The sequence below is a fragment of the Sabethes cyaneus genome, chromosome 3 (assembly GCF_943734655.1).
Source record: "Sabethes cyaneus chromosome 3, idSabCyanKW18_F2, whole genome shotgun sequence".
Classification (NCBI taxonomy): Eukaryota; Metazoa; Arthropoda; class Insecta; order Diptera; family Culicidae; genus Sabethes; species Sabethes cyaneus.
Window position 1 is genome coordinate 144,852,498 of NC_071355.1, and position 18,503 is coordinate 144,871,000.

The window sequence follows — 18,503 nt, forward strand, 5'->3', positions numbered from 1 at the left end:
CAATAAGAACTATTAATGTGCAGAGGACGTTAGCTAATTGATGATTTTTAACTGTAATAATTTTAACTCGTTGTTTGTATGTTAGTTGAAATATTGCCGCACACTGCATGAAGGCAGTTTTTTGGTTCCGCTATCCGGCTTCTGCAAATACAGTCCACTGCACATCGGTGCTGTCACCTGATAAAACTGTTAGCGGAAGTTCTAAGAAACGGATAAAACTGATATACCTAGCACTGGCATTCAGAAAATTAAAACTTGTGTTCTTGTATCGAATTTATAGGATTTATATTTCAGAGCATTTATTACGATACTGTAAATAAAACTTTGCGTGACAAACAGTTGCAACACATCAAGCTTTGTCGAATTGAACCAGCATTCGTAGTTTTACGTGAGCCCCTCATTCGTGTCCCTAGGTACTGACCTTCTTACTATTTCTTATTTTTTGTTGCGTGTTTTCTGCTTGATTTCATTTTCCCTTGATATTTTCTTCAGTCCTATTTTTTATTCATTTTATGCAATTTATTTGTCATTTTCCTTCTTTTCTATTCCAATTTTCTTTTTGCGTTTCCAGTTTTCTTCTTTTTCGCTCCACCCTTTTTTTGTATTCGTCTGTTCCGGTTTTCCTCGTTTAGATGCCCATTTTATTCTTTTGTTATGCACATTTATTCTGTTTTTTTTCGGGGTTACCTTTTTCTTTGGTCCGTTTTTTCTCTTTTTCTTTTCCAATCTCATTTTTTAATCCCATTTCCATATTCCATTCCCAGTTTATCTCATCTTTCTCCTTTCAAATCGCGTTTGACCTCTATCCCTATTTTGCTCGTTTCCTCTTGGTTTCGTTTTTCCTCTATTTTTTTATCCCATCTTCCCCCTAATTGTCTCGTCTTCCTTCCTTCTCTCTTGTCATTCTTTTTTTTCGTTTTCTTTTTCTGTGCTTTTCCTGTCCATTTTTTTTTGCCCTTTAAAGTCTTAATTTTCCACTTATATTTCATTTTTCTGTTCCGTTTTCCTTGCGTGTTCTGGACCATTTTTCCATTCTCATTTATTATTTTCTGCCCTGTTAAATACTTTTGGATATTTTTGTTTTCATCTGTTATGTTCTTCTTCTAATTATGTCCTTATTTTTCTCATTTTCTGTTGTTTTGTTTTTCATGTTTTTTCTCTTCATTTTCTTCTTTTTTGTTTACGTCCCTCAGTTTTCCTGCTCTCATATTTAATTTTTTTCTTTTATGCTTTATCTCTTATTTGCATTATTTTTTCCCTGTTTCTGTCCAGTTTGTGTTCATCTTCTTTGTCGTTTTCCTCATTTACATTATTCCATCTTATTTTTCTTCTTTTCACTTCTGTTCTCCCGCTTTCTCTGTTCAGACTCTTATTTTTTGCGTTATTTTCCTTTTTCTCCAGTTTTCTTCTTTTCCGCTTTTTTCTCTTTTTACGTTCCGTTTTTCCTCCCATTGTATCGCGATTTTTCTTTCGTTTCTCTTTTTCTTCTTTTGCTCTCGCGTTTTTCCTTTTTTTCTACCCCGCTTGTTAAGTTTTCGTCACGTTTTGCTACGTACTCTTTTCCATTTTTTTTTCTAGGAGCAACAAGAGAAAGATTTCTACTAAATCCATTGTTGATACAACTATGAATATGCTAAGAAAACCACAATTTGTGCTTTGTGCCTAACCACTAGAGAAAACTACTTACTTTCTCCGTACATTTTCCACTCCTCCGGGACTACTGGCAAGTAAGCCTATTAAGACGTGAACCAATCCAGAGATGACGACCAACATAACGTCCATTCATTGACGGCCACCCTCGCAGGGTTTCTGTCTAACCCTGCCACTGCTCAGTGGTGCTTGTCGCTCCGCCTTCGATCCAGTTCTCAGTCTCTCGCGACTGTCACCAGTATTTCCACCTCTTCCAGTGACTCGCCAGTTACTGATAACACGATGTCATCCGCAAAGCCGACGATCAGCGCACCTCTGGGCTACTTCAAAGTCAGAACACCATTGTACATTCCGTTCCAGAGCGTAGGCCTGAGGATGCAGAACTCCCAACGTAATGTTCATCGCCTTACGCCTCTTGACGACCTCGCAAACAAACACCCGATTCTGGAAGTAACTCTCTTCAAGAATCTGCATGTCTATATCCCGGGACCTGCATTCTATGAAGCGACTAGCTAGCACTGTTGAAGACGCTTTTTACGTTGTTTATTACAACGGCGCAAAAACGATTTCCTTTCAGCTTCTGTCAACTACTTCTGTAACACTGCAAAACTCTTCTTACTGGGACTGCGACTGGGACACTTATGAAACCAATTGGAAACCTTTTTTGCGTGAACACATGACCCATGCATACGGTAATTTCATTACTTTCATTATCTTAGCAACACACAAAATATCAAAAATTAAACTAACACTGATGGTGATTTCGATCATGAAGAAGACGGAACGCTTCAACCCTTTTTGAAAGTAAACCCTTCCCTGCATTTTCCGAACAAAACAAAATTGATGCCCGCTTGCCAACCTCCCGCGCTTCCTTCACCAGGCCAGCATCTAACTTGCACTCTTCCCTTCCATCGATTGGCCGGATGCTGTAATTTTGTTGCACATTATTCACATATTTTCATTTCCGCATACTTTCAATGAACTCACTGACCACTGTCGCCGCCGCCGCCACCGTCGACGGTACTTCACTGCCAAGAACTTCTCCCACTCGAGCAAACTAGGTACTTCCTATGTCTGCTATGTACTATGTTAGCCAAATCCAGCCAGCCGGGCATCGTTTGTGCTTGACTTCATCGCTACGGAAGGGTACGGAAAGTGTCTTCTGTTTTTCCCATTAGTCGGATAATAGGTCAGACAGTGCCCGAATAGACCAACAACGCCGGCTGTAGTTGGTGCTGACCGGCATCAAAGTGGTTGTTTGCGTTGTTGTGGTGTGAGTGTGGTTGGCTCGTCTTGCTCTTTCCATGCACATGCACTTGTATTTTCAATGTAGAGCCCCGGTTAAGCTGAATTGCGGTAAGTTTTTCCTACCGGATTACCTCCCACTTCTCACTTGTTTAGTTGTTGCGCGGGAAGTCAGTAGGCCGGATGTAGCGAAACGTGAATATTCTGTAGGAGAGTTTATTTTCGTTTCAAAAAAGGATTTTTTCGGGTGTAGGTACTGATGATGTGAAAACAAGCCCGGCTGCTCACGCGGGTTGACAGGAAGCAAATGCTCATATAGCATGCCGCATAACTAGACGTAGTTCACTGCAACTCATGTGTTTATGAATATTGTGGAAAGTGAAAAACACAACTCCACCCGAATAAGAAACTGCATCCGGCTCCGGTTTGAGCTGCCGAGCTGCCATGATTGAGGGGGGTTTCGAGCTGCCTGAACGAGCAAAAACCCCATACTAGCTGCGAAACAGGAAGTATTTTGAGCATTTTGTATTTCTATCAGCTGTTGTTTCACCTCGATCCGACCGAGTCTGTTTTGGGTTTTGCATTGCCGAAGACGTCGACATGGCCTCGAGATTGAAGGCATCCCGTTGTGTGGAATATAATGGAAAACAATAAAGGAAATTAAGCATATTTTCGAAATTGGTTTTCCTCATAGCTACTAACAAAGCTGGTCGGAGGCGTAGTCAGCCGTGAGGATGTGATGACTTTTAGCAACCAAAGCAAACGGGCATTGGCACCGACTACACGCCTGTGATACACCCATTGGACTTACACAACAATCAGTGCTTGACGGGTTGAGGCTCTAGGAAGATGGGTTCCGTTTTGTATGGAATGAAACAAAATTCCACCAGCAAAATTGGGTTGGGTTTTTTTGGAGGTGAGAGTATTTTGCAGCTGACAAGGATCGCTTTCCGATGAAAACATGCATCCTCATACATACACACGCTCACAGCCAGAAACCACATGAAAAGCCGTCCTCTCTGATTTTCATTGCATGCCTCGTTCCTCGTTCTCGTTCTCGTTCTACCTAATGGAGCGTTTGGAAGTGACTGCCGAAAGAATATTCTTGCTGTTTTAGCAGTTCCTGATATTGGGTGCCACTGAACCGGACGTATTGCATTGCTATAATATTCCACTCTCAGCGGGGTTATTTCGGAACTTGATGCCTAGTGTTGGTCGAGGACAAACCGAACCGCCCTTCGAAATCGAACGCTGCTGGGGATGAAACTTAATTTAGTTTTTACCCTTCGTCTGGCTATGGGCGCTGGAACTCATTTGCAATGTCGAGAATATACTAGAATATATGAGTTTTTTTGGCATGCAGTCGAATCGATAAGTTTTGTAATTAGTTTACGTGGCGAGAGTGAGTCTTGACAAGCATATTTTTCAAAATCTATTGCACCCGAACGTCGAAAGTTTCAATCAACTCTGCCATCATCAGCTCTTCCGATATTAAATAATATAACTCATAAGTAAGTAGGAGTGTTTGTTCCGTTAGGAGTAGAAACAGGACTGCATACTGTGGTGCATGCAATGATAATAAGTTGACTGTGAGATAGAGCATGGCATGCATCCCATGATATCAAATATGACCTCTCTTGATATAATTAGATGATTTAAATAAAAGATTCGAGAGGAAACAAATTCAACAAGTATAAGTCAAAAATAACTTCCTATGTTCATACCAATGCGCAATCGTCAGTTGCAACTTAACTTGTTGATTGTGGCTGACAGTTTTGGTTTTAATTTCAATTTAATATAGGGTCACGGGTTTCGTGCGAAAATATTTATCATTCATTTAAAATCGTTGTTTCGAAGAGCATTCCGTCATCTTCAGGACAGAACGTATGCAAATATTTTCTTAGTCAAGTCACTTATGTTATTTCTGTACATGAAGTTTTCGGTTTCTCTATAACAAATTTTACCCAGGCACATCGAAAACATATTGAAGAATGAAGAATGAAGTATTTTTTACTTGCTATTGTTATTTTCTTTCCCGTTTTCCATCTCTTCTCTTTCTTTCCCTTTTTTTGGTTCCAGTTTTTGGGATTTTTCGTTGTTACTTTCTCTTGTTTTGTTTCGTATTCCCTCTTTTGTCTTCTTTTCTTTCTCGTTTTTCCTTTTTCTATTTTTTCACTCTTTTTTCCTATTCCACTCTTCCACTTTTCTCCGAGTCCCGATTTTCATCTGTTCTGTTTAGCGTTCTTTTCCTTAGGTTTTTCCTCGTTTTCAGGACCATTTATCCTGTTTCTCTGTCTCATTTATCTTTTGCCACTCTTGCTATATTTTTTCCGTCTCGGTTTTCTTGTTTTCTTGTTTTTTTTTTAATTTTTAAATCTGTTTCTATCCTATTTTTCGTTTCCTTCTAATCTGTTCATCATCATATTAAGTTCTGTTTTTTTGTCACATGCTTTTTTCTTGTCAGTTTTATTCCTTTTGTCTTGCGTTTCCATTTACTTTTCTCCATTTTTGTTTATTTTTCCTACACCGCTTTTTCCACTTTTTCTGTTCTCGTTTTTTTTATTTTTCTTCACACGACTTTTCTTCCCTTCCCTTTCCTCTCCCTTGTTTCTCTTCCATGCCGTTTGCTCTCTTTTTCTCTTTTCATTTTCATTGTCTAACTCGTTTCCTTCGTTTTCTTCATGATTTTCCTTCTTTTCTCATTTTTCATCTTTTCTCCTCCCTTTTTGTAACTTTTGCTGTAAAGTCTCTTTGGTTTTTGCCTCATCTTTCTTCTATTTCTTTTTCGTTTTCTCGTTTTTTACTGTTTTCCCTTTTTATGTCCCGTTTTCCCTTCTATTTTATCACGTTTGTTCTTTTCGTTATTTAGTTTCTTTTACTCTCACGCGTTTTTCCTTTTCTCTATCCAGTTTTTTGTGACTATTTCGTGTATCCTGTTACATTGTCCTATTTTTCATCATGTCCAGTCCCATTTTTTCTTATTTTCGGTCTTGTTTTGACCCATGTTTTCAACGCGTTTTTGTTATTTTCTTTCCTGTTTTCTGGCTCTTTTCTGACCTTTTCCTTCTCTCTCGTTTCCAGTTTACGTATTTTTCTGACTCTTTTTCTTCTTTTCTTCTCATTTTTGTCATGTCTATTGCATTTTTCTTCTTTTCGATGTCTCGGTTTTCCATCTTCCCAGACACATTTATTCCGTTTTAGACTTCCTTTTCCATGCTGCCTTTTTCTTCAGTCTATTTAACCTACTTTTCTTTTATCTTTATCTTTTCCTGTTTCCCATTTCTTGTCATAACTTTCTCCTTTTACATCTAGTTTGACCTCTTCTTTCCGTTTTCCTAGTGTTGATTTTCTTATTTCCCTCGCGCTATTTTTTTGGTTTTGGATATTTTGGTTTCTCGTATTTTCGGTTCCGTATTCTTATTATAGTTTGCTCTTCTTTACTTACTTTCATCCTTTACTGTCACGTTCTGTTTCCTTTTTCGTTTTTTCCCTTTTGTCTCCTGTTCTCATGCCCCCAAATTTTTTCTCTTTCTCTTCTTCCTCTCCTATCCCGCTATCTCCTTTTTGTCTCGTTTTTTCTCTTTTTCTGTCCAATTCATCTTCACTCTTACTTCATTGTTAAAAACTTTCTTTTTTTCCTTATGGTTTTTACTTCTTTTCTCTCATTTTTCATCTGTTCGCTTCCGTTGTGCTTCTTTTTCTGCAAGGTCTCATCATTTTTGGCTAATTATTCGTTTTCCTTCTTTTTCCCGTATATTTCTTTTCCATTTTTTCTCTTTTTTAATATTTTCTTTCCCTTTTTCCATCTCCTCTCTTCCGTTTTCCCTTTTCTTCGTTTCCAGTTTTCGTGCATTTATATGCCTTTTTCTTTTTTTTTCGGTTCCTATATTTTCTCCTTTTAAATCCCGTTTGAACCGTTTTCTCATTTTCCTTGTTTCAGTTGTCATATTTCTCTCTCGCTATTTCTTTTCCCTTTTGGTTTCTCTTGTTTTCGGTCTTGTGTTCTCTTTCTTGTCTAGTTTTACTTTTTCTCTCTCGCTTTTTCTTTTTCCACCCGAAACATCCTCTTCTCTATTCTTCTTTTTTATAGCTCTGTTTTCCGCCCTTTCACCGAGTCCCGCTTTCCTCTGTTCCGTTTGTCGTTCTTTGTCTTCCGCTTTTTCTCTTTTCCAGTCTCTTTTGCCATTTTTTGCTCCATTTTAACTGTTCTGGTTCCGGGTTTTATGTTTTTCGCTTTTCAAATTCTTTTCTGTGTTGTTTTTCGTCAATTTCCCGTCATGTTCTGTTTTTCTTTTCCATTTTATCCGTTTTGTCTTCTGTTTTCATTTTTTTCTCTCCATTTTTTCCATTTCCTATTCCTCTTATTCCAATTTTTCTATTGTTGTTTCTCAATTTTCCTACTTCTGAATTTTCTCCCTTTTGTCCCATTTTTTTCCTTTTCTGTCCAATATTTCTTCTTTTTTCTCATGCTTTATCTTTTTTTCTTCCGCTACTTTACTTTTCCAGTAGTCTCCTCATTTTATATTTCGTTTTGCTTCCTTTTCTGTCACGTTTGTTCCTTTTGTTTTCCTTTTTTCATACCAGTTTTTATTCTTTTCGGTTGGTAAAGGGCTGGATAATGCGGAATATAGACCCCAGAGTGGTCGTTAGCCTCTTATCCAGCAACTCCGATCCTGACCTTCTCGTGGTACCAGCCGGAATACTAGCAACTTTAGCGGAGATCGGGTAACCAACCCCGGTGGAAACTATGGTCGTATACTAACCGGAAAGGAGGTATAGTGAGTCTCGGCACTATAAGATGGCAGCCCCATCGCGAGACTCGGTAGTGTTGCCCCAGTACGGCTACACATCTAAATTAAATCACACTTACAAAGTTCAAGCAAATTCGGAGCGGAATATTCGGCATCGACCTAGGCGACGGAACAAGGACGACGAATAGAGACTCGGTACTTAGAACTGCAGATCGCTAAATTTCGCAGGTTGCGAGCGGGTGCTGATTGAACAGCTTGAACCCCGCAAACTCGGCATCGCAGCTCTGCAGGAAATCTGTCGCAAAGGAGAGAAGATATGGACCAACGTACAATGAACCAAATTGACCACGTTCTCATAGAGGGCCGGTTTTTCTCTAACATCACGAACGCATGCTCCCGTCAGTGTTGCCACATATTCATCTGTACTGGAAGGGGCAAAAATCTTTTTCATCTGTACCTTCTGTATCTGTATCTTTCAAAAATCTGTACCAAAATCTGCACCATTAAAAATATTTATTGCATAGAAAATTTTGGTCTGTTAGCATTAAAAAAATGCACGAGGCTCAAATCATTTATTTGTTTGATGATGTTTGCACATGTCGCTGCTGAACATAGACATAAATACGTTTTGTTTTGTTTTCATTCATACTAAGAATTGCTTCTCTACTGATTTCAAGAAACAGCACTGAGAAAATAGTATGAGCTTTTGACTCTCAGAAAATTCTGTACCTATCTGTACTTTTTGGCAAAAATCTGTAATCTGTACCGTACAGAATCTGTACCAAAAAATTCGAAAAAATCTGTACATTTCCAGATAAATCTGTACATGTGGCAACACTGGCTCCCGTCGGGGTGCGGATATTGATTCTGACCATTACCTAGTAGCAGTACATGTGCGCTAAAAGCTGTCCACCGTATACCGGACACGTCAAAGCCGCCCTCCTCGGCTGAACATCAAGCAGCTAGATAACCCACAAGCTGCCGAGAACTACGCCCGAGTAGTGAATGAGGCACTGCCTTCTTCCGAGGAGTTAGGTGCTTCAAACCTCGAAGACGGTTGGGGTCGAATACGCTTGGCCATCAGAGAGGCCGATACCGCGGCACTAGGTATTAAGCCTCGGAGTATACAAAATGATTGGCTTGATGGGGAATGCCAACAAGCGGTGGAGGGGAAAAAACTGCTTGGAAAAATTATCTAAGTATTGCCACTAGAGAGAACCTGGCCAAATACCGACGAGCTAGGAACCAGTTGACCACGATCCTGAGGAGGAAAAAGCGCCCGAAGGAGAACAGAGATCGTGAATAATTAGAGCAACTATTCCGAGTTAATGACACGAGCAAGTTTTATGAGAAGGTGAACCAAACCCGGAAGGGCTACACACCGAAACCTGACATGTGTAGGGACGAGGGAGGGAATCTAATTACAAACGAGCGCGAGCTGGTCGACAGATGGAAGCAGCTCTTCGATGAACACCTCAATGGCGCAATCGCAGAAGGAGGCGGAACGGAAATTAACCTAGGAGCGCCCATGGAACATAGTAATGTCCTAGCACCTGATCTCCAAGAGGTCAAACGAGAAATCGGGCTGCTGAAGACCAATAAAGCCGCTGCGAAGGACCGCTTACCGGCAGAGCTTCATAAATATGGCGGAGAAACGCTAGCAAAGGCTCTACACTGGGTTATTTTGAGGATTTGGAAGGAGGAAAAGCTACCGGAGGAATGGATGGAAGAAGTGGTTTGTCCCATCTACAAAAAGGGTGATCGGCTAAACTGCTGCAACTATCGTGGTATTACGCTGGTTAACGCCGCCTACAAGGTACTCTCCCAGATCCTGCTACGCCGGTTGTCACCGATAGCACAAGGTTGCGTAGGGAATTATCAGGCGGGTTTCATGGGGGCTCGCGCGACTGCGGACCAAATTTTTACTATCCGACAGATCTTGCAGAAATGTCGGGAGTACAACGTGCCCATGCATCACATCTTTATTGATTTCAAAGCAGCGTACGATACAGTCGATCGAGACAAGCTATGGCAGATAATGCACGAACACGGTTTCCCGGACAAACTGACGCGACTGATAAGAACTAAATTGGATCGAGTGATGTGTTTCGTACGCATCTCTGGGACACTCTCGAGTCCCTTCGAGACGCGACGAGGGTTGAGACAAGGTGACGGTCTATCCTGCATGCTGTTCAACATCGCTCTTGAGGGGGTGATCCGACGAGCGGGCATCGAAACGAGATGTACGATTTTTACCAAGAGTAGCCAACTTCTAGGCTTTGCAGATGACTTCGATATCATAGCCAGGAACTTTGCGACGGCGGAAGCAATCTACGCCAGACTGAAAGCGGAGTCTAGGAGAATTGGGCTAAAAATAAATGCTTCGAAGACCAAATACATGAAAGGAAGAGGCTCAAAGGAAACAAACGCGCGCCTCCCACGGACGGTAACCGTTGACGGTGACGAACTAGAAGTGGTAGAGGAGTTCGTGTATTTGGGATCGCTGGTGACCGCGGACAACACTAGTAAGGAGATCCAGCGGCGCATCCAAGCGGGAAATCGGGCCTACTTTGCCCTTCGTAGAACGCTACGATCAGGAAGCATACGCCGCCGCAGGAAGCTAACAATGTACAAAACCATTATTAGACCGGTAATTCTATATGGACTTGAAGCCGTGACGCTGCTTACGGAGGACATACGCGCCCTTGCCGTGTTTGAGCGGAAAGTGCTGCGGTCTGCGGACGATATTTGGCGGAGTACAAACTGAAAGCGGAGAGTGGCAGAGGCGTATGAATCACGAGCTGCAGGCACTGCTTGGGGAAACTCCCATCGTACATCTAGCGAAAGTTCGCAGGCTACGGTGGGCCGGACACGTCGTAAGGATGCCGGACGACAGTGCGGCGAAAATAGTCCTCTTCAACAACCCCACCGGCACCAGGAACAGGGGTGCCCAACGTGCACGATGGCTCGACCAGGTCGAAAGCGATTTGCGACTTCTGAGACGACTAGTAAATTGGCGACGAGTGGCCCAAGACCGAGTTGAATGGAGACGAGTGCTTGAAACAGCACGAGCCTCCCCGGCTCTATGCTGCTGATGATGATGATTTTATTCTTTTCCCTCTCTAGCGTTTTTCATCGCTTCTGATCACGTTTGTCCAATTTTTGTCACGTTTTCTTTCGTGCTCTTTTCCATTTTTTTCTCCTTCTGTCTTAATTTTCCTAATTTTTAATTTTCTTGTTTTGCTACTTTATCTGGAGAGTAGCAGAAGACGGACTATCTCTACATCCTTCGGTATTCCATCTGTGGATATGTTGTGAAAACTTACTTTCATTAGAAACTGTTTTCTCTACTTCATTTGGTTTATGAATTTTTAAATTTGGTAAATACATATTCAGGAAAACCGAGTTTTCGACTTTTCTTTGAAGTTTTGCACTTGAACTTAACTTAAACTTGGATTTGAAAATGGAAATAAAACTAGACTTGAAATTGGCTTTGAAATCGGACTTGAAACTATACTTGAAGTTGGATACAAAATCAAAGTTGTAATTAGACATGAATTTATACTCGAAATTGAACTTTAAGTAGGAATTGAAATTGGATAATGAGATTTAAATTGTACTTAAATAGACTCAAAATAGAAGTAGACGTCGGTGTTTAAATTGGTCATGAACTTAGAATTAAATTTGTATTTGAAATTAAGCTTAAATTAGGCTTGAAACTAAATTGGAATTTTAATTTATAACTGGATTTGAAACTAGACATGGAACTAAAACTATTTTTACACAATTTTTATTTACTTATCACAAAGTGGCCGATTAAATTAAAAGCTGCGGACCTCTGAATTATAAAAATAAAGTTGTTTTACATTATATATTGCAAAGAAGGTAAGGCATATGCCCAATGTACCCCAGCCTGGCCACGCCAGAGATAACCTTTAATTATATGAAATAGTTTTTTCCCTACTACTAATTACTGAATATTTTGGCTTAATTAAGTGGCAACGCAGTATAGTGTAGTCTGCTCGTCCCAAACAAATTCCAGAAGCTTATTTTACAGTTAAAATAAAATAAAAACAAATCGCATATCGCAGATTACGCTGCAGAGTTTATTTGGCTGGTAGTCCAATACTACAAGCTTTAAATGCCAATCAGCAAAACTTCAACGATCGTGCCAAATTTGGAAAGTCCTCTCTGTAATTAAAGTTTTGCCAATCGATGCTTTTTCCTCGCAAACTGGCAAAAATATAAATGGCATATTTCCGAAAAAAATGGCCATCAATACTGCATCAACCAGCAGATTTTATGTTCTCCAGTCTCCCTCCACAGAGCGCAATGGCAACGGTCTCGGTTCTCCGGTCACATTAAGGTAAAAAGGTTCATTTAACCCCTTGTGTGCGACAACCCCCGGTGAGTTCTCTTCGATAGGCATATGCAATTTGTGGCTAAACCCGTCCATTTGGGAAACGAATGTCATCACTTTTGTATTTTTATTTGAAAATTTTACAGCCGTCGTATACATTTATTATCTTTTTACAACCGCCATACGGAACAGACCGTAGCAATGTCTTACAAGCTGTTAGCGTCGCTCCTTCACTGCTCCCCTGTATCCGATTTGTGTCCCGAACAGAGACGGGACTTCAAGACAAGTGCAATAAAATGTCATAGCATTGTTCGTTTCATTCCTCGGTTGTATGTCACTGCCACGTTACCTGTTGGCCTCCGGGAGAGCACACGTGGTCAACCCGTAACAGCTGTCCATTGGCTCTTCAAAACAGAACAAGAAAAAAAATCCTGTCTGAAATATCCAACGCTAGATACAACGTAACGGTATGGAAGGATTTCTGACTCACGTGAGGAAAAATCAGCAGCACACCTCCGGGGAATATGTCTTCATCTACCGTGCTCATGACATGCCGGGCTAAGCTCGCAGGCTACGGGTCAGAGCGAAGAATTGTACCGATTTTGCATAATTTATGATGCTCGGAAAAGGCACCGAACATTATGGAGGCAACAAACATGCTGAAGCTATGGTTACGTTTCCCCTGCGGAGCGACTGGGTTGCGACATCTCGACCAAGACTTCGCATATTTCGCAATGCTTTTCTTGGATCAACCGAGACTACGGGACACACACAGCAGCAGCAAGACGATTGAGCGAGCAAACGTGGAAATGAAATCAATTTATTATTGATGAAAGTTTTTCGCCTTCCGTGCTCTGTCTCTCTCTGCGCTGCGCTGCGCTGGCATCCTACTTTGCCGCAGTGGGCTGTAAAAAAGGAATGAATTTTCTTATATGTTCGCCCACTCAGACAAATACAAAAGATCCCGAAGAGTAGTGATGGCTCCTCGACTTCCGCTTCCACCCGGTGTATCAGCCAGCGGACGGAAGTAAGGGTAATAGAAATACATATTTTATTTACTCACGTGATTATTAATTTACGAATTTTGTTTGCCCGTTTCGGTCAGTGAGCATTGCAAGGAGAGTCGAATGCCGTAAAAAAAACCTTCATGTGGAAACTGTTTCTGAATATGAAATCGGAAATATTCGGCAGTCCTTGCTTGTGTACACGGAAAATAAACGGGAGAATTGGTAGTACATACATATGTGCCTCCGCGTCAGGCGGCAGAAAATGTGATTTCGATGGCACCGTTCGACTGTTGTTGCTGGTGTCGTTTCTTTAACATATGTGTATGCTTCATTTATTAGTAAATTATTAAATGAACGCAATACATATTGATTAATTTCTGTTGAAATGTAACTCGAAATGAGTAGTAAATTGACGTGTATGTAAAAGCATCAAACTAAGATAGCAGACAAATTTGTTGAATTGCTTTGAAAAACTAAACTAACAACATCCAATCAGTTGCGACTGTCTATTGACATGTTCAGAGCAACATTGGCTAAATTTTCTAAATCATGAGCTGCAATTTATTTTACATATATATAATTCATAAAATTTATTTGCTGCCTTCTTGGAAGATACCGATATGTTTCGGATCGACTGAGAAGCGACACAATCAGAAGCATCACAGAACGAAAAAATTGAATTCAAATTTAATTCAAGCTGACAAGCATACAAATTGTTAAACGCATAATAAAAAGCACATATATTTTTCCATCAAATAAAATCCATAGCTTCAGCATAATTGAATCGTTGTTAATGGTACACTTTTACATCGAACAAACCACAATAAAAAGCCGAATAAGAGGATTCGGGGTAGAGGAGCTTATTTTACAACGTAGGATGGCACCAGAAATCACCAATTTTATAGTGAGAAAACAAGTAAAGCAACATTCATTGCCATCTAGTTCTATAACGATGAATAGTGTTTAGTATACAGTAAACAGAAACATTTTTGTTACGTTTGTAGTGGTATAAAAATAAAACCAAATATTTGAAAAACTCGTCGTAAATGGCGTAAGTTGAAGCACTTTTTTGATAGGAGCCTTGAACCACTGCGACCATTAGTTAGATCTATTGTGGTAACCATTCCAAACTTTATTTGGGGGGTCTGAATCTTGCTCTGGACTTTTGTCCATTATTTTGAACTTTTGAACAGTATCGTCATACTTAGACTCCAGATTTCGCCACCACCAGAAACATCGTTTCAGTCTTTTTCTAGTCTCAAAACGCATTTATATTAATACTAGTTGAGCCCGAATCTTACGATCCGGAACATATAAATGTCTGTTCAGAATTCCGAAAACTTTGGATACATTCCATTGGCCAGTGTTTGCGAAGATGTTTAATCTGTGTATTAGTTCTTTGAATTCTTATATTGCATAATATAGCTCTAAGATGTTGCACATAAAAGAGTCATAGCCGGAATCTGAAACAAATAGTTTTTATGGTCGTATTGGATTTTATTTAACTGAATAAAAACTTCTGGCTGTTTGCAACATTTATGTAGTATGATTAGAGTAAAATGTTGCTTAGAAAATTCTTGATCGTTTGCTATCTCATTAACTCATTTTTTAAAATTTGGCAACTTGGTCCGGTCTGTTTTAACACCGACCATATGATATCGCGACAAGCAATCGAGGTGAGCAGGCGAGTCGAGCAGTCGAATCAAGCAATCGAGTCAAGCAGTTGGGTCGAGTATTCGAGTCGAACAGTCAAGTCGAGTAGTCAAATCGAGCAGTCTAATCGAGCAGTTAAATCAAGCTGTTCAATCAAGCAGTCCGGTCGAGCAGTTGAGTCGAGCAGTCGAATTCAGCAGTTGAATCGAGTGGTCGAGTCGAGCAGTCAAGTCGAGCAGTTAAATCGAGCAGCCCAGTCGAGCAGTTAAATCGGGCAGTTAAGTCGAGTAGTCCAGTCGAGCAGTTGAATCGAGTAGTCTAGTCGAGCACTTGAGCAGTCGAATCGAATGGTGTCAAGCAGTCAAGCAGTGGGGTTAAGCGGTTAAGTCGAACAGTTGAGTCGAGCAGTTCATTCGAGCAATCGAGTCGAGCAGTTCATTCGAGCAGTCGAGTCGAGCAATTGAGTCGAGTAGTCCAGTTAAACGGTTTATTCGAGCAATTGAGTCGAGTAGTCCAGTTGAACAGCTTAGTCCGAGCAGTTGAATCGAGTAGTCTAGTCGCGCAGTTGAATCGAGAAGTCTAGTCGAGCAGTCGAGTTCAGTAATCGAGTCAAGCGGTTTAGTCAAGCAGTTAAGTCGAACAGTTGAGTCGAGCATTTTAGTCGAGTAGTCCAGTCGAGCAGTTGAAACGAGCAGTTGAGTCGAGCTGTCGAATCAAATAGTTGAGTCGAGCAGTCGAGTTGAGTGGCTAAGTAGAACAGTTTAGTCGAGCTGTTAGTTGAGTCAAGCAGTTCATTCGAGCAGTCGAGTTGAGAAGTTGAATCGAGTAGTCCAGGCGAGCAGTGGAATCAAGCAGTTAAATCGAGCAGTTGAGTCGAGCGTCGAATCGAACAGTTGAATCGAGCAGTGTAGTCAAGCAGATAAATCATGCTTGAAGGAAAAGTGCTATATGCACGACACATTCTTTACGAACACTCAAATCTAAACCGCTGGATAGAACAAATTTTATGTAAACAAACCACCCGGTGGTGTCATTTGACCGCAAAATAACGCAATAATCATGTTATCTATTCTAACCATAGTCCAAATCATCATACCGTCAATTGACAGATACTGGCGCCCTTGTTTACTGTTTGGAAAAATTTCCTTTTCATGCATTTTTAACATTTTATTGACATAATGGCCTTTCGAATTTAGTCATATTGCTGTTTTAACAACAAACTTGTCGTTTAAATAACTGAATCTTTGCTGGATTCTGTCGTTGGTTATGTCAACAAGGGCGCCAGTATCTGCCAAATCGGCTTCGTGACGTCACCTTGGTTTGGTCTATTCTAACTGCCGCGTAAACATACACGCAAGGGGTTTAAAAAAGCTACCTTTGATGACTTTACTGATTGCTCCATAATATTATAATTTTTGATTTTGAATAAACTTTTGTATGCTTATAGGGAGCGCTTAAGTTAAACTTCAGGCATTATTGCATTGAAATATAAAAAAAGAGTGCAGTACTACATGTATGCCGATCTAGTAGATAAATTTTACATACAAAATTGTCAAGCGCTTGCATGTAAACGCCATCTATTATTATTTAATAATGGACTGAGGAGCTGAGAATTTATTCAGGCAACTGACATCTGTAAATTGTTGCATCAAAAATATTGTTGTTTTTCATTTTTGGGCCTGAGCAAATCCTGCCCTGGATAAGAGAGTGTTCTTGAGGTGCTCGAACCAGCTGTAGTTGTTTTAGAAGTTGTATTATTTTCAGCTTTGTATAAAGTATTTTGGGAGCGAGCAGCGATACTTGCTACGAAAACATACCGTCAGAGTCACAGGCTTGGTTTTCGGTAACGATATAAGCCTCTTATATAAATAGATTGTTTTAACAATTATAATTTCAACTTCAATTTTCAGTTGAATGATGATGGTGGTGTGGCGTCTTTGGTGAAAACCAGACGGCACCCATACGGTAGTTTAATCGAAAGCTCATTGAATACTAGCGAAATGGAGAAGCGTCCAAGATTACTCCCCTGTGGGACGCTGGAAACATTCGTAAAGGATATATATGAGATGTCTCCGAGTATTTCCCTTGTTTGCTTAAAAGAATTCTAGCATTACTTGATCAAATGCTGCCTTGAGAACTGGAGAGCATCAACTTGTCCGCCATTGCTCGAACGCAGAGCGGTGCAAATTCGGTCAGACATGTCGCAACAGACTGCTTTGGATAGAATTCATTTTAAGCACTTAAAATCTAGCTCTTACATGAGCAGAAAAGCGCATCATTAATAATTATATCAAAGACTTTTGAACAGCAGCTTCAGGAGGTTTATAACTCTCTACTATAACTCCAGATGTCTCTCGTGTCGTATTTGTTGTGAACAGGGGACATAAATGAGGATTACCACAGTTCAGGATATTTGCTTGCTTGCAGCGACCTGTTGAATAATAATGGACCAAGCAATACTTTCAAACATATCTACTGGAATCCATCTGGACCACCTTTAGCTCAAAGCGTCACTAGTACAATCGTTCGTGGCAGTCACAATTTGATCAGATGTGGCAGAGCTTTCGTTGAATGAATTCGTAAGGTGTTGGACAAAAAGATTGCGCTTCTCAAACTCAGCGTTGCAACTTGCTCACCAAGATGAACCAACAATGGCAGACCATCTTCTTCTATCTGGGAATTTACGAAATACCAGAATAGTTTCGAATTCCAGAGTAGAGAGATGGCAGCGTACGGAGAACATAGCGTCATTAGATCTGTTGTCTATTGTGTGTTAGTCGTTACTTACACGTTGAACTTTTGTTTTGTAAAATGAGAACGATTCCGGCAGTATCTTTGTAGAGCTTCAGACCTGAGCCATTTTGACGAAGAGGTGTAAAGAGGCGAGCGTACACCAAGTCCCATAAACCAGTTGCAGACGCCATAGTGTCATGTTCGAGCTCAGGATTATAAACCCAAAACTCAAGCCGCGTGTTATGGCACTATCTTAGGTAAGGAAGGATGACACCTTGCCGAAACGGCGACTAGGTTAATGGTACGGCTGCCTTTTCCGTCACACTAAAACCGAGGCTGGTTTCTAGGTACGTTTGAAGCTCATCAGCCACGTAAAGTCGGTGGTAGTAGACTCAGATGATACATTCCTGACTAGCGGCGATCTGGTTATGCACCCTATCTCCACGAAAATAGCGGTACAACCTTCGCATGGCCCCACCATGGAATCATAAAGACCATGGGAGATAGCGGCGTAGAGTTGAGATCCAACAGGATGAATAAATATCTTATTCATAACGAGGGTTTGGCTACTGGAGGCAAAGATGATGTTCTAGTCAAAACTAGCAAGTTGGCGCGTTCGCCGCCAGCGAAGAAAGGTAGCCCCCCTGAATCGAGAGCGCAACTTAAAAAGGGAAGCCCGCCGAAATCGCGGGCACTGCCCAGGAAGGGAAGCCTAGCAACCCGGTTAAATGGCAGGTAACTGCCGCTGCTAGTTCCGCCAAAAAGGTTTGTCGCTCACCGGTAAAACCGGACGATAAAAAAAGCAATCGAAGTTACTGTCGACTAAGAAAGTCGCGAATCTTCTAGATGCGGGAAAAGTGCTACCTCCAGCTAGTAGCAAGCTGGAGGAAGCAAAAAAGTTGGTAGACGAGTTGTACTCGTTCATCAACTCGCGGTTGAATTTACACCTATTAAAAAGCTGGCGGTGATCCTCCGCTCTCGCGATTGATCTACTGCTTCTGCGTACATGCCAAAAGAACTTGGGGCCAATGTGGTAAAGACCAGTCGTACTCAGACGAGGGAAATGCTCTTCGAGCACAAAAAGGACCCGACGGTCCATAGCTC

General features: G+C 40.9%; 1 protein-coding gene across 1 annotated transcript in view; it reads right to left on the reverse strand.

Moving 5' to 3' along the window:
* Window positions 1–18,503, reverse strand: part of LOC128744517 (discoidin domain-containing receptor tyrosine kinase B) — a 672,699-nt gene that overhangs the window by 310,388 nt on the left and 343,808 nt on the right. The window lies entirely within an intron of this gene.